Consider the following 14,785-nt stretch of genomic DNA (forward strand, 5'->3'; position numbering starts at 1 on the left):
AGCACGACACTGTATGATTTCTAGAGCTGATCTAGGGCAATTTGTTCAGCAGAGTGATGTAAGCTTCGTTATGATTGCATCATCCATGACTTCTAGGAATAACATGATGCAATTCATATCATGTATGATGCAATACCAGCTTCAGATTGCATCATTCATTGTTTTGCCTAAAAAGCAAGTACTGTCCAAACCCAGTCATAGGATTTATTCATAGATCCAGTCAAAGATGTATTTTAGTCATTTCTGGTTTAAATTGAGATCCCTTCCCTTTATAACTCACTTATCCTCCCTCCGCCATTCCCAAGTCAAGGGTCGTATATACTGACCCAATAGCATATCTTGAAAACTAGAGCCAATCAACAATTTTAAGCATCATTTTCGTTCTCAGTGACCCAAAATTAGTAAAGTTTGACTACATTTATTTCAGAAGCATTTTGGCTGTAGAGCAGTGTTTCTCCCTGCTGACTGGAGTCTAAGAAGATAATAGCATTGTGCTCTGTTCTGAGGACCTTAAATAGAGCCCATAGAGGTTGTTGGACACATGACACGATTACATTAGATAAACTATTAATAAATAGCCATGAAGCCAGTGTTTTGTGCAGCAGTCAGCAGATTGCCGGTCTGTCTCCGAGACAGAAATAACCGGGCTTTTCTTGCAGTTAAGAAACAGAAGTGAGTTCTTCATTCCAAGTATCGCTAAACCCTTCACAAAAGAGTAAGTGAAACACCAGTAATGCTCCAACTGTGGAAGCCATTCTGTCTTCGCTGCCAATAACTTGCACCCATCTTGGGAAATACAAACCTGTTTCTGTGAGAGAGGTATTTGCATTGGCAAGGGCAATCCATAGCTAGATGCAACTCGTCTGGTTTCGGCTGCCAGGGGCTGGTGCAAACCTTTAATTAAGTTTCATGTTTCTTGAGTCTTGTTTGGCATTTCAGGCAGAAATGAACACAAAAACTCAAAGTGTGATTCCTCCTAAAGACAGAGTTTCACTCACTTTCCTGTCCACACAGTGCCACGCCGGGAGTTTCAATGGGGTATTGAGAATAAGCCCAGGGTGACTCAAGAAAGTTGTCACTCTGTCTACAAACATGATTTGCATTTGTAACTAAATGTGAAAGCAGACAAGTCTTTCCTGGGCTTGGGTTTTGTTGTGAGCATTTTACATCGTTCCGAGTTCAATCCTTGAGGGGGCCACTTAGGGATCTGGGGCAAAATCAGTACTTGGTCCAGCTAGTGAAGGCAGGGGGCTGGACTCGATGACCTTTCAAGGTCCCTTCCAGTTCTAGGAGATAGGATATCTCTAATTAACCGCTATTCTTTCCTATTTGGCCAACTATAACAGGATCAGAAGGAACCTGGCATTGCCATCTCATCTGAAGGAAGGCTACGCTGCATTCACCTTAGTGAATCAGAAAAGGCTATTGTGAGAAAGGAAGTCCATTCCAGAAGAGGTGAAATTGTCTGTCATGTGTATTGGTGTATGGCTTAGAACAGTCTAAGGTAGGGTTACCATCTGTCCGGGTTTCCCCGGACATGTCTGGGTTTTTCAGCTTTATATGGCCGTCCGGGGGGGAGATTTCTAATCAAGTAGAAATGTCCGGGATTTCCCCCTTCCCCTCAGGCAAAGTGTGGCACGGCTGATTGGACGCCTGGCCTGATTGAAAGCCGCTCGCAGCCACTAGGGCCTCTAGCAGCCAGAGTCCCTCCCCCTCCCCCACTCCCTCCTCCCCCACAGAGCAGCGCAGCTGTGTTTGAGTCCCCGTGGAGCCTGCAGCTCTCCCTCTGCCTGCTGAGCGGGGGGAGCAGGGCAGGCGGTGGGGGGGTATAGAGGCTGCAGGGGCAGGGCAGGCAGGGGGCGCAGAGGCTGCAGGGGGAGTGGGGAGCAGGGTGCGCAGAGGCTGCAGGGGCAGGGTAGGCAGGGGGTGCAGAGGCTGCGGGGGCGGGGGGTGCAGAGGCTGCAGGGTGAGGCAGAGCAGGGCAGGCAGGGGCATAGAGGCTGCGGGGCGAGTGGGGAGCAGGGAAGCACTTAGCAACCCCCAACCAAGATCAGAGCGGGAGGGAGGAGGGGGAATGTGGGGTGCTCAGAGGAGGGGGCAGAGTTGGGGCACGGACTTTGGGGAAGGGGTTGGAATGGGGGCAGAGAAGGGGTGGGGTTGGGGCGGGGCCGGGGGCGGGGAAGGGGCAGGGCCGGGGCCCCGTGGAGTGTCCTCTTTTTTAAATGTTTGAATATGGTAACCCTAGTCTAAGGTAGAGTGGTCAAAGGTCGGGGTGGCCATGGGAAATGGCCGAGATAGATCTCCCCGGGCTGCAATTTACAAGTTGGGCAACCTTTGGTATGTAGCAGGTGTTAGACATTGACAGTGCAGCAAAATGCCTAGGCCACTGCCAGAACTGAAATATTGATAATTTTGCTTATTGCCAAAAGCAGCTAAGCTAGTAGGCCTTTGTAGCAGCCTTAGGAAAACTAAGGCAAAGCCGGAAGGGTCAACGATCACAAGGAGTGAGCCTCACTCTGCACCATCCCTAACATGCTGAGATAAGCGTCTGTAAACAACAGGAAGTTGGGTTTAAGGAAACCCAGGCAACAGAGGCTGAGAGAGGAGCTTGACTGTCGGGGTCAGCAGTTCTGAATGATGATCCTACCAAGAAGCAGCAGTGACTGGAACAGTTGCTAGCATTTTTTTGGCTCTTGAAATTGTGGGTTCATTCAAGTCCCACACCAAGATCTGAACTTCTTTGAAAGGCTGAAACTGCAATGCTTGGGAGACGTGTTCCTCTATTAGAGGTGTCTTCTTTATTCAACCCCGCCCCCCCCCACACACACACACACACACTCTCAAACACACAAACAAACACAACCTGGACTCCAGGGATTCAGATAAAATCCCAGGAAGGAAGATTCTGAATGTTAGAGACAGGAATGAGATGACAGAACCAGCCTCACAACATGTGATATCTGGAGCCACTGAATCAGAAGTGCTAGACAGCAATGGTGGAATTCTCCCTTGTGCATAGACACAAAGGAAGGGTAAGGCCACCTCAAGAATGACCAAGGTCAGTGCACTCCCCACATCATGAGCCCACCTAGGAATCCGAGCATTTCCTATGTATTTTAGATGTCACCAGCCTCTACTAGAAGAAAGCAGTTTTCAAAGATTTTGTTGTTATTGACATATTTAATTTTAGGTGAAAGTCATCATGTCACTCTTAAGCTTTCCTGCTCTGTTGGAGAACTACAGCAGTAATTGCCCTTCATATTCAAAAGCATCAGTAATAAAAATGACACATTAAATACTTATCTTGCATCATTACAGATTTGCCAGCCGGCTAATGTTTACCTAGACACATGACAAGTGAACTCTGGCCTTGTAAATAATGATAAACAAGCAAATGTACAGCATATGGGAGAGCTGCATTGGACATATAATCAAACAATCTCTGAAATTACAGTGCCATGGAGAATCCTGTCTTTACCAGCTCATCTCAGAATAAAGGACCCTGCTTTTAAGCATCTCTGTTATATTTGTGCTTTATAATAGGACACCACCATTTTCTGTCCTAGTAATTGAAATGTTATTGCAAGCTAAATCCCATTGTCCCCAATCCTGAAATCAATAGGAGTTTTGCCACAATCTTTAATGGGAGCTTCTGGTTGACTGTGAAGACCTGGAATCAGATCCTCAGTTGATGTAAATTGGTAAATCAGTGCCAAGGCCCTGACCTCTTGTTTTCATTCGGGTTTCACTGGGTCTGTCATTGGGTATGAGGATGGAACATGACTAGCCTAAGGACACATCAGAGTCATTAGCTTCCATTAGGAGAGGAAGGATGGCCATGTGGTTAAGCACACATTACTGGGAGTCATGAGATCTGGGCTCTGTTCCCAGCTCAACTATAGACTTCCCATGTGACCTTGGACAAGTCATCTCAGCTCTCTGTCTCGGGTTTCTCATCTGTGAAACAGAGTTAATGCTTTTATAGTACAATAACTTTGTGATGTGTTTTGAAATTCTCAGCTTGAAGTCACTACTACTATACAAAGCTAGTACTATTATTTATTACTCCTGGGGGATTTCTGCACCAAAAAATTAAAAATTCTGTGACAAAACGTTAAAAAAACCTGCATATAATATTTTAAAATTCTGCAAAATTCAGCATATTTTATTTGTCAAAATAACACAATATAATCACATGAGTTTCAATTATTTTTGATAATTTATTTCTAAATACCTGTCAGCATGTATGTCTGTAACAATACAGACAACAAAAAAGATTCAGGAAATGTTTTTTGACAAATAAATTCCTTACTAGATATATTAATCCAGAACTCTGAGTAATAATTCATTTAAACTACAATATGGAACCGTATTTCCCCAACTCCTCAGAAGCAGTGCAAAGGCTTGGGGGAGTCAGGGGTAATGGAGGAGCTGAGGGAGAAGGAAGTAAATTGCTGGGAAGGAGCCTGGGTGTGACCTTGGAGGGTTGCTGGGTATGAGTGGGAAAAGTATGGAACAGGGTTTTTTGGGGGGGTGGGGAGGGATTGTTAGGGAACTTTCCCTATGCAAATCCTGGCTGACCCCTAGCCTCTCCCATTCAGTCAGGCACATCTGCCCCTGTCCCCTTGTGTCCTTGCACCCCCATCCACGTGTCCCTCCACCCCCACTCAGACACCCACTCCCCCCATCCTCATGTGGCCCTGCACCCTCTCCCCTTGTCCCTATGTGGCTCTGTACCCCCTCCCCTGTCTCCATGTGTTTCTGTGCCCCCACCCAGCAACTCCCCTATCCCTATGTGTCCCTGTATCCCCTCATAGAATCATAGAATATCAGGGTTGGAAGGGACCTCAGGAGGTCATCTAGTCCAACCCCCTGCTCAAAGCAGGACCAATTCCCAACTAAATCATACCAGCCAGGGCTTTGTCAAGCCTGACCTTAAAAACCTCTAAGGAAGGAGATCCCACCACCTCCCTAGGTAACCCATTCCAGTACTTCACCACCCTTCTAATGAAAAAGGTTTTCCTAATATCTAACCTAAACCTCCCACACTGCAACTTGAGACCATTACTCCTTGTTCTGTCACCTGGTACCTCTGCGAACAGTCTAGATCCATCCTCTTTGGAACCCCTTTCAGATAGTTGAAAGCAGCTATCAAATCCCCCCTCATTCTTCTCTTCTGCAGACTAAACAATCCCAGTTCCCTCAGCCTCTCCTCATAAGTCATGTGCTCCACACCCCTAATCATTTTTGTTGCCCTCCGCTGGACTCTTTCCAATTTTTGCACATCCTTCTTGTAGTGTGGAGCCCAAAACTGGACACAGTACTCCAGATGAGGCCTCACCAATGTCGAATAGAGTGGAATGATCACATCCCTCAATCTGCTGGCAATAACCCTACTTATACAGCCCAAAATGCCGTTAGCCTTCTTGGCAACAAGGGCACACTGTCTACTCATATCCAGCTTCTCGTCCACTGTAATCCCTAGGTCCTTTTCTGCAGAACTGCTGCCTAGCCATTCAGTCCCTAGTTGGTAGAGGTGCATGGGATTCTTCCGTCCTAAGTGCAGGACTCTGCACTTGTCCTTGTTGAACCTCATTAGGTTTCTTTTGGCCCAATCTTCTAATTTGTCTAGGTCCCTCTGTATCCTGTCCCTACCCTCCAGCGTATCTACCATTCCTCCGAGTTTAGTGTCATCTGCAAACTTGCTGAGAGTGCATTCCACGCCATCCTCCAGATCATTAATGAAGATATTGAACAAAACCAGCCCCAGGACCGACCCTTGGGGCACTCTGCTTGATACCGGCTGCCAACTAGACATGGAGCTATTGATCACTACCCCTGTCCCTATGTGTCTTTGTGCCCCCACTCAGCCACCCTCTGTCCATATGTAGCTCTGCACTCCCTCCCCCATCACCATGTGGCCCTGCACCTCCCTCTCCCCTGTGGCCCTGTGCCTCCACTCCCATTCAGCCCCTGCCCCAGTCTGTCCTCCCCCACTATCCCTTATGAGCCCCTGTCTGACCCGCCCCCAAATACCCCACACTGTCTGTCTCACCATAGTCCCTGTCTCGTGACCTGGCCTTACAGGTGCTATGAAGAAGGCAAGCTCTTTCTCTTCCCTAGCTGGCCGGGAGCTGCTGCTGTGTTCTATTGGCACAGAAGCCTCTGCTGTGCAAGAGGCGAGCTGCAGCAATATTTCGGCAGCTTTTTTCTGCGCAAAAATAATTTAAAAAATGCATGGCTCTTTAATTATGCACACGTGCAGTAGCGCACAATTCCCCCAGGAGTAATTTATTAATACTCTATTATTCCAATAGGCATGGGAGGACCCAGAAGAGTTCAAATTCTCATTCCGGTCCTCTGTTGAATGCAAACAATAGTACTCGCACAACCTTAACTGCCTGCTGCTGGTCCTATGGCTAGTGTGCTGGAGAAGTATTCAGGGCTCTAACCAAGTCCTAGAACTAGCAAATTCCTGACCATAGTAAATGTTTATGTTCAGATTGTTATACGGGATAAGAGATTGATGGATGACTTAATGATGACTATGTCACCAGAAATCCCACCTTAACCAGAAGTCCCAGCTCTTGCTATCACTGGAAGTCTCACTTTAATCAGAAATAGCAGCACAGGATAGAATGATGTAACAGGAAATGATATTATGACCTAAACCCATGCCCTTCAGGAGTCTGATCTAAACCCTTGTGAACCTTAACCCCAGCCAGAAGGCCTGCTTACCTAGGAAGGTAAACCAGTAGGAGCTGATGTTGGCCCAGACTCCTTAAACCAGAGCCTCATCAGTTGCACAAAAAATTGGAGACAGCTGTGGAAAACCTGCAAAAGAAAAATGTGCCATCCCCTGTTATAAATATTTGTGGTCAACAGCCAGCTTCGGGTAGCTACCCTATGCCTGAAGAATGGGGACAGACGTGGAAAAAGGTGACCCTAACAAAATTAAAAGATGAAATGGTGTCCACTGCATTGCAACCATCACTGTATGACAAAAGCCAGGGTCTGGTAAAACCTAAACCTAGATTGATGACCGTCAGAACAGGACAAGTAAGTGCACAGGAGGGGAAGTAGCAAACGATACTGTCACTGAATTGTTAAATCAGATGAAGTAAAAAATGGAATGGTTCACAGAGCACATTAGGAGACAGGAGCTGCCACTCAATGGCAGGGAAGTAAATAAAAAAGAATTTCAAAGTGAAAAACGAAGTTTAAGTGGGTTAACACCTATAATTAATATGTGAACACATGGAGCTGCCCACATTGGCTCAGGGACTACATTTTCTGCCATATTCTGAACAGTGCTGAGCACACAGATGGTGCCCAGTGAATAATACAAATCATGACAATAATCGTCGACTTTATGGAGTCTGTAGAGGCAATTTCTGTTCTTTGTTCTGGAATTGGCCTGAATACAGCAGAAACCCTAAGAATTTGAGGCATAAGCACATCTGATACTCATATGACACTTTCTCATTCCTTCCTTTTCTCAAACTCAGAACAAAAAGTGACAAAACAGTTTTCAGTTAAAATGTAAAATTGCCCAGCAGCCATTGCTCTACAGCCCAGCCTCGGGCAGAGCCTGCCACCCCTTGGGGGTTTAGTGATCTCCTCTCACATGACTCTCACGCTCTCTCTCTCTCTTTCTTCGTCCTTCCTGACCTCTGTGCTGCTTTTCATGCTGTCAACCATGACAGCCACGCCAACCTCCTGGGACCGTGTGCTGGAGTCTCAGAGAACTGGCCGCCTTGGTTTTGCTCCCAACTAGCAGAGTCTTTTTTTTTTTTTGGCAGCATGCAGCAGAGGGATAGGCTGGTGCCATGGATACAGAGCTAGCCCTCAGAGACCTGAGTCCTACTTCCTCCACGGATTTCCTGTATGACCTCAGGCCAGTGCCTTAGGGACAGAGGTTCAAAGGTTTTTAGGCACCCAAATATGCAGCTACGCATCTTGTGGAGTTTACAAAGCACCTAACCTTCTAAGCGCTTTTGAAAAATCTCACTAGATGCTGAAATACCTTTGAAAATCAAGCCTTTAGTCTGTGTGTGCCTCAGGGTCTCATCTGTACAATGGGGATAACAGCACAGTTCTACCTCACTGAGGGGCTGTGAGGAAAAATAGGTTAGACATTGTAAGGTGCTCAGATACCATGGTGATGGGGCCACGTAAGCAGTGCTTAATTTGTGCCAGGGCCACACCCCAGCACCTCTAGGCTTGGCACTTCGTAGCCCCAACACCTCTGGGCTTGTCACATCAGTTATGAAAATAAAAAAATTGCTTGAGCCTCGGAACCCAATTGCTTGAGCCCTGGCACCTCTTTCATTAAAAATTTAGCACTGCACATAAGTACCACAAGTAGAGTGGGAATTTCTCTATACCACTGCTAGCCCTTCCCTTATTTTCACCTATGCCCCTCACATCTCCCTCTTTTCTGAATGGAACCTTGGCTGAGTCCCCTGCCCCTCTCTTCAACACTCTTCCTTCCCCACCCCCCCACAGGGGGATTCCTCATTTCCAGGGGATTCCTCATTTCCAGATCCTTAATTTAATTACCAACCCTTTCTTATCTTAATCACCCTACCTCTGTTTATACTGACTTCCGGCCCCAGGGACACAAAGCTGGGAGCAGCACCTCTCCTCTGCAGAACTCACATTCCACACTCAGGCTGTGCTGCGGATAAGATTCCCCTGGGGCTAGGGCATGAGAACACACTGAATGGCCATGGAGACAGAGCTACCTTTTCTCCTCTACTGGTGGTTCCTGAACCTGTATCTGATCTGTAGACAGAGTGGAATGATCTGGGTCAGATCCTTACTGCACGAACGCCTCTTTATACTCCCCACCCCCACATCTCTGTAACTCAGGATCAGTCTAACTAAGGCTGTGTCTACACCGCCACTTTCAGCACTAAAACTTTTGTCATTCAAGGGTGTGAAAAAACACACCCCTGAACGACAAAAGTTTTAGCGCTGAAAAGTGCCAGTATAGACAGCGGCTCCCAGCGATAAAGCTACCACCGCTCTTTCGGGGTGGTTATTTTTTATCGCCCGGAGAGCTCTCCCCAGGAGATAAAGTGTGACTACACTGCTCACATCACAGTGTTGCCGCGGCCGTGCTGTAACGTGGGCAGCGTAGACATACCCTCAGAATCTAGCCCTTTGGTCTCTGGGCTTTTCAAGTCAGGATCTCCCACAAGCAACAAATTCCATTTGAAAAACATGTGTGTTTATTTTGTGTATGTAACGTTCACCAAAAGCCTGATCCAAAGATGATTGATATCAATGGGAATCTTCCCATTGACTTCAATGGGCTTTAGGTCAGGTCCCAAGTCCATCATCCACAGGGACGGACTTGTATGTGATGCCTCTGATAATGCTTCCACTCATTGGGTCTGAGCAAGACCAAAGCATAATAAATATCCTGGGAAGTTTTGCTTGAGTAAAGAGTTCTGATTGAATAGTGGCAGTTTTGTGCATGTTTCTTGCCACACCAACATTTGCTGCAGGCATCTCTCTGGTGACTGGATGATACAATACATGTGAAACTACACAGCTCAATTTTGTTGGCTTCCTTTCATCGGTTCCGGGAACCTTCACAGTAAATATCAGCGAGTGCTGATGAGAGGATAGAGGGTTTGAGAGAAGTGAAGGAAGGTATACATAATATATCAAAATATTCTGAGTATTTGGTGAGCAAGTTATTTCTAACTATGTGCATATATGATTTATAGGCTATTAAAGCCTATAATATTCATTATATTTGCTTGAATATAGACTAGCTTTTCTCACTTTCTCAATGTCTGTCTAAGATTACCAGTCTTTTTACTGGTAAATTCTTTCTCTCAATTTCACGCATATAGATTGTTGTCACATTGTATGTCCAAGGTGTTTACTCAAGATTAATTAGTGGTCCTGGGGAAGACAGAGGATAGAGAAGTGAACATGAAGAGAGATGTCTGCCTAGAAAATGCAGCAAGAAAAGCATCCTGTGCATCGAAAGTGACAAACCCCGTAGCTTATCATTTGAGGACGTCATCAATGACTTTGCTCTCCAAAAATCACAAACGAAAATGTTTTAAATGTCAGTGTTAAAATTAATGTGATGTGCAAACAGATATACTGCAGATTGTACTGCTTCCATTAAGTAAGCTGGTCTGTGTAACTAACTGCTTTTGTGTTGCTGTAGATATAAAGTTTTCATATCTACTAATTAAGAGATCATAGATGAAAATGTGTTAATTTGAAATTATTTTATAATGCAAACAGGCATACTGCAAGATGTGTTTTAGTTAGATTATTATTCTATTTTTACAACTTCACCTTAGAATCATAGAATCATAGAATATCAGGGTTGGAAGGGACCTCACAAGGTCATCTAGTCCAACCCCCTGCTCAAAGCAGGACCAATCCCCAGACAGACTTTTTTTTTTTTTACCCCAGTTTCCTAAATGGCCCTCTCAAGGACTGAACTCTTGTATATATACAAATATAAAGCTTTTGTGTTTATATATTCAATGTCCTTTCTGTGAAAATAATAAATTATTTTTTTTTTTAATGGTATGGGGCCTCTTACACTCGTCATATCATATGGCCTCAGAATGCCATAATCCGGCCCTGGTTAAAGGCTAGCAAAGAGGCAAAGCTTTAACTTTAACACATACTGAACTGGTCAAGTACACACTGCATGGTCTATAACTGGAATCCCAGAATGTTCTAGTTGGCATGTATTGGCTAGCACATGCTGGCAACACACCCTTTATCCTGTCCAGTCAAGGCCTGAGCTGTCACTAAAGTCAGCAATTCTGACTCTGAATATGAAGGAGGAGCAGGTCTGTAGGATAAGAATGTGCTTTTTTCTGTAGTCAGTTTTCATAGTGGCACTGCAGTTTAAGGTTTACTTTAACTTTTTATACGTAGATGGTAAACGCTTTGGGGAAAGGACGGACTTTTTGTTCTGGGTTCGGACAGCACCTAGTACAATGGGATCCTGGTCCACGACTAGTGTCCCTAGCTGCGACTGCAATACAAATAACAATAAATTATAAGAATGTTGGATTGCAAGGCTATAGTCAAAAATGCATATAGCCCGAAGGTTTGTGTTGAATGCCCCTAGAATCATTCATGACTACATTTTCACTAACTTCTTTAATGTTTACGGGTCACCTACATGAAAATCCACAGGTTCTTTCAGCTTCTCTTGCGACTCTAGGCTAAGTTTTCAGAAGAGGCTAGTGATTTTCGGTGCCCAACTTGACACACACTGAATGGACCTAATTTTCAAGAATGGGTCCTGAGCACTTTCTGAAAATCAAACTCCTTTCACCGTGTGCCAGAGGAAATGTCACCTACAGTCAGTGGTCACTTTTGAAAATGAAGGTTTCCATCCACAGAATGCATCATTTTGAGGCATCACAGATCCCGGAAGAGTCAATAGTTGTATGGAGACCTCTGCTACCTGTGAAGTCCCAAAGCGACACATTCTGGAGAGTCTAGTGGAGTCCATAGAGGCAGTAGAATTTCACCCCAGGGCCCTGAATTGAGCAGGGGAACATATTTTGTTTTTGTTAACTATATGAATGTTAGAATTGCTAAGATCCCAGTGGCACTTGTATACGATGCTCACAGGGGCCAGATAAACTCCTCAGTGGATAGTTTTTTGATAGTATTAAAAGGATAATGTCACATTATTGTTATTGCAGCAGTATCAGTGATGCCATGGGAGGCAGGTGGAGCCCCCCTTTAGGGAGGCTAGCCCCCAGCTCCGCCCCTTCCACCCACAGCTGGAGGCCCAAGACCCCCTGCCCCCCCCACGGTTGGAGCCACAAGACCCCCTTCCCTGCCCAGAGAAGCCCTGAGCACCCCCTCTCGGCTGGAGGAGCTCCGGGATGGCCAGAGCCCCGAGCCCACCCCCCAGAGCACCAAGCTCCACCCCACCCCCGAAACCCCAGGCTGGCTGAAGCCCCAAGCACCCCCCCACACACCGCCCGGAGGAGCTCCGGGCTGGTCGAAGCCGTGCCTTTCCTCCCCGGACCAAACCCGCCCAGGGGCAAAGCGTTGCTTAGAAGACGCTTTTGATATGTCCCATGCGGGTTCCGGGGCAGCTGAGGAGGCGGTATGTGCCTCCTCAGCCGCCCCAGAACCTGCATGGGGGCATAATAAAGCAAAAACTTTGCCGCCAAACCCCACAACCGGGGGTCTGGCGGCTGTAGCAGAGCCTCCCCTGGCTTATAATACCCGCCACCCATGAGTGAGGGCAACCTTGCTTTTACCCGATGGCAAGGTAAGTCAAATGATTCACTGACCACTATAAAGCTGCTCAGTTTAAATATGAAAACTCTTGTTCTCATTTCCAGGGCTTTGCTGTAACCACAATGTGACCACACTTATTGAGATGATATACACCACCAAGGGGCTATGATCCACCACTGTTTTTATTGAAACCAAATTTGCTTTAGAGGACTCATTTTTGTGCTTTTGGGTTGCAATGGCAATGGATACGATTTTGTCATGGTAAAATTAGGCAAAATTCATAGAACAATCATAGGAAAAAAGGACAAAATGAGAGTCTGATCACAGCAGGGCTGAAGCCGAAGCTGGAGTCCCACTGCCCAGGGCTGACAGCCTGAACCTCACTGCCCAGCGCTGAAGCTGAAACCAAAGAAGTGATGGAGATCTACTAAAGTCACGGAATCTGTAATCTCCATGATCAATTGTATCCTTAGTAATGGCAGATGCTTTCACTCTGATAGGGTAGGTGGTACCATCGAAACAGCCTACCAACACAGGCCACCAATACAGTGTCTTCTTATTTCAATCAAGCACAGTCCAGTTGCTTGGACACCAGACTCAAGGTGTGAATCTCAACTGCCTTGAGTCTTGCAGTCATTTATACTTGGGCAGAGAGAGGATAAAGTGGGGGTAAAACACCACCGTTCTGACTGGGTAGCATTTACATGCACTTTGCATTCATCTTCCAAAGGGGTAAATGACTAGACAAGGTACAAGGCAGTGGAGAACAAAGGCCTGGGTGTCTGGATAGCTGGAATCTATTCCCACCTCTACCACAGATTTGCTTTGAGATCTCCAGCAAATTATTTCACTGTGCCTCCAAATCAAAGTGTATGCTTAGGCTTGGTAGAATTTAATAATTTTGACAGATAATATTGTGTTTTTATAAGTATTCTTTCTCAATTTTTCTAAATTTAAATTTTCAGAGGTGGGAAATTATGGCAGGTCAGACAATTATTTAGGCTAGGTCTACACTACCCGCCTGAATCGGCGGGTAGAAATCGACCTCTTGGGGATCGATTTATCGCGTCCCGTGGGGATGCGACAATCGATCCCTGAATCGACGCTCTTACTCCACCAGCGGAGGTGGGAGTAAGCGCCGTCGGCAGAAAGCCGCAGAAGTCGATTTTGCCGCCGTCCTCAGAGCGGGGTAAGTCGGCTGTGATATGTCGAATTCAGCTACGCTATTCACGTAGCTGAATTTGCGTATCTTAAATTGACTCCCCCCTGTAGTGTAGATGTACCCTTAGTGACAGTAGATGTTGAGATTCAAAAATTAAAGCCTGATAACTGTTAAAACACAAATTGTCAACATCACAAATATACAGTAAGTACCCTTAAACTCTAATAAGTTCTGAAGAAGCATTTTTCTTACCTTGCCTCTCTATAAATATCAATGACCATCGATGGAAATATTTTTGCCTTGGTCTGCATGTATTTGGTGAAATTGACAAAAATCTAACCTTTACAAGCATACATAAGCTAATGCTAATGGACCTGATCTAACCTCTACCGAGGTCAATGGGAGACTTTCCATTAAAAATCAGTCAGTGCTAGAACACAACCTCTCTTAGAAACAATCAATGACTAATGACTTAAATGGTACTTATCTTGTACTGTCTCCTAGACTAACCTTGGACAACTTTATCATAATCCAGAATTTTGGCCTCAACAGAAAGGCAATATTGTATTAAACAGTGACTGGATTATCCAATAATGATTGATCAGAATTAACTGATAGGAAGGGTGGAAGGTGTATTTATGTTTAATTAGCAGTGGGTCTGAACCACAGATCTAGATAGTCCCAATATTCAGGCCCAAGGTGTTGGTATGACACATTAGAGAGATTAAGAGGGGGTATGAAGTCTGGATCTAGCTCCAAACTTCCCCAAAGTCTGGGAAGCCTGATTCAGTCCCATTTCTGTTTTTAATAAGAATGAACTGGTTCCAGAGATTTAGCTCAAAGAAAAAGGATGCAATTAACCGGTAATTGATTTCCATGAAAGGCCAAGGCACTGCCCTGGCCAATTAAGTAACTCTATCAACACACTAACAGTTTGGTCAGATCAGCCTTTCTGTAAAATTCGATCTTGCAGAATATTTAGGTCACTTCTCAGTGGGAATACAGCCTAATGGAAACAGCATGATTTTACAGAGCATTGATTTTCCAAGGTGCTGTACTGGGGGAATTATGAAGAGCTGTTGTACTGTGTATGTGTAATTTGTGCTACTTGCCCTTTCAATGTTAATGCTCCATTAATAATGCATCTGTGTAGTATTGTGGATTGCATTAATGTTCCACTGTTATTTCTTGATTACTCACTATTCTCTCTGCACTGCCAGGCGAGGATCCAAAAGCAAACAGCTGCTGCAGTATTAGAACAGGTTGGAGCCCCACCAGAGAGTCGGCATAGCACTGCACATGTAGGGAAGGAGAATCTCATCTGCATGCCATGGGCTGGTTTAATGGTCCACTCACAATGAGACT

At 45.4% G+C, this 14,785-nt stretch overlaps 1 long non-coding RNA gene across 2 annotated transcripts; it reads left to right on the forward strand.

Annotated features, from left to right (window-relative positions):
* Window positions 1-601: 601 nt before the first annotated feature.
* LOC103306202 (uncharacterized) lies at window positions 602-10,619 on the forward strand. Of its 2 annotated transcripts, none has more exons than XR_010601631.1 (3): window positions 602-715; window positions 1,347-1,504; window positions 9,870-10,619. It is a non-coding gene; the product is annotated as an uncharacterized LOC103306202 (long non-coding RNA). The 2 variants fall into 2 exon arrangements; XR_508946.4 differs by having other exon boundaries at window positions 1,347-1,455.
* The last annotated feature ends 4,166 nt before the right edge of the window (window positions 10,620-14,785 follow it).

Source organism: Chrysemys picta, chromosome 5 (assembly GCF_011386835.1).
Source record: "Chrysemys picta bellii isolate R12L10 chromosome 5, ASM1138683v2, whole genome shotgun sequence".
NCBI lineage: Eukaryota > Metazoa > Chordata > Testudines > Emydidae > Chrysemys > Chrysemys picta.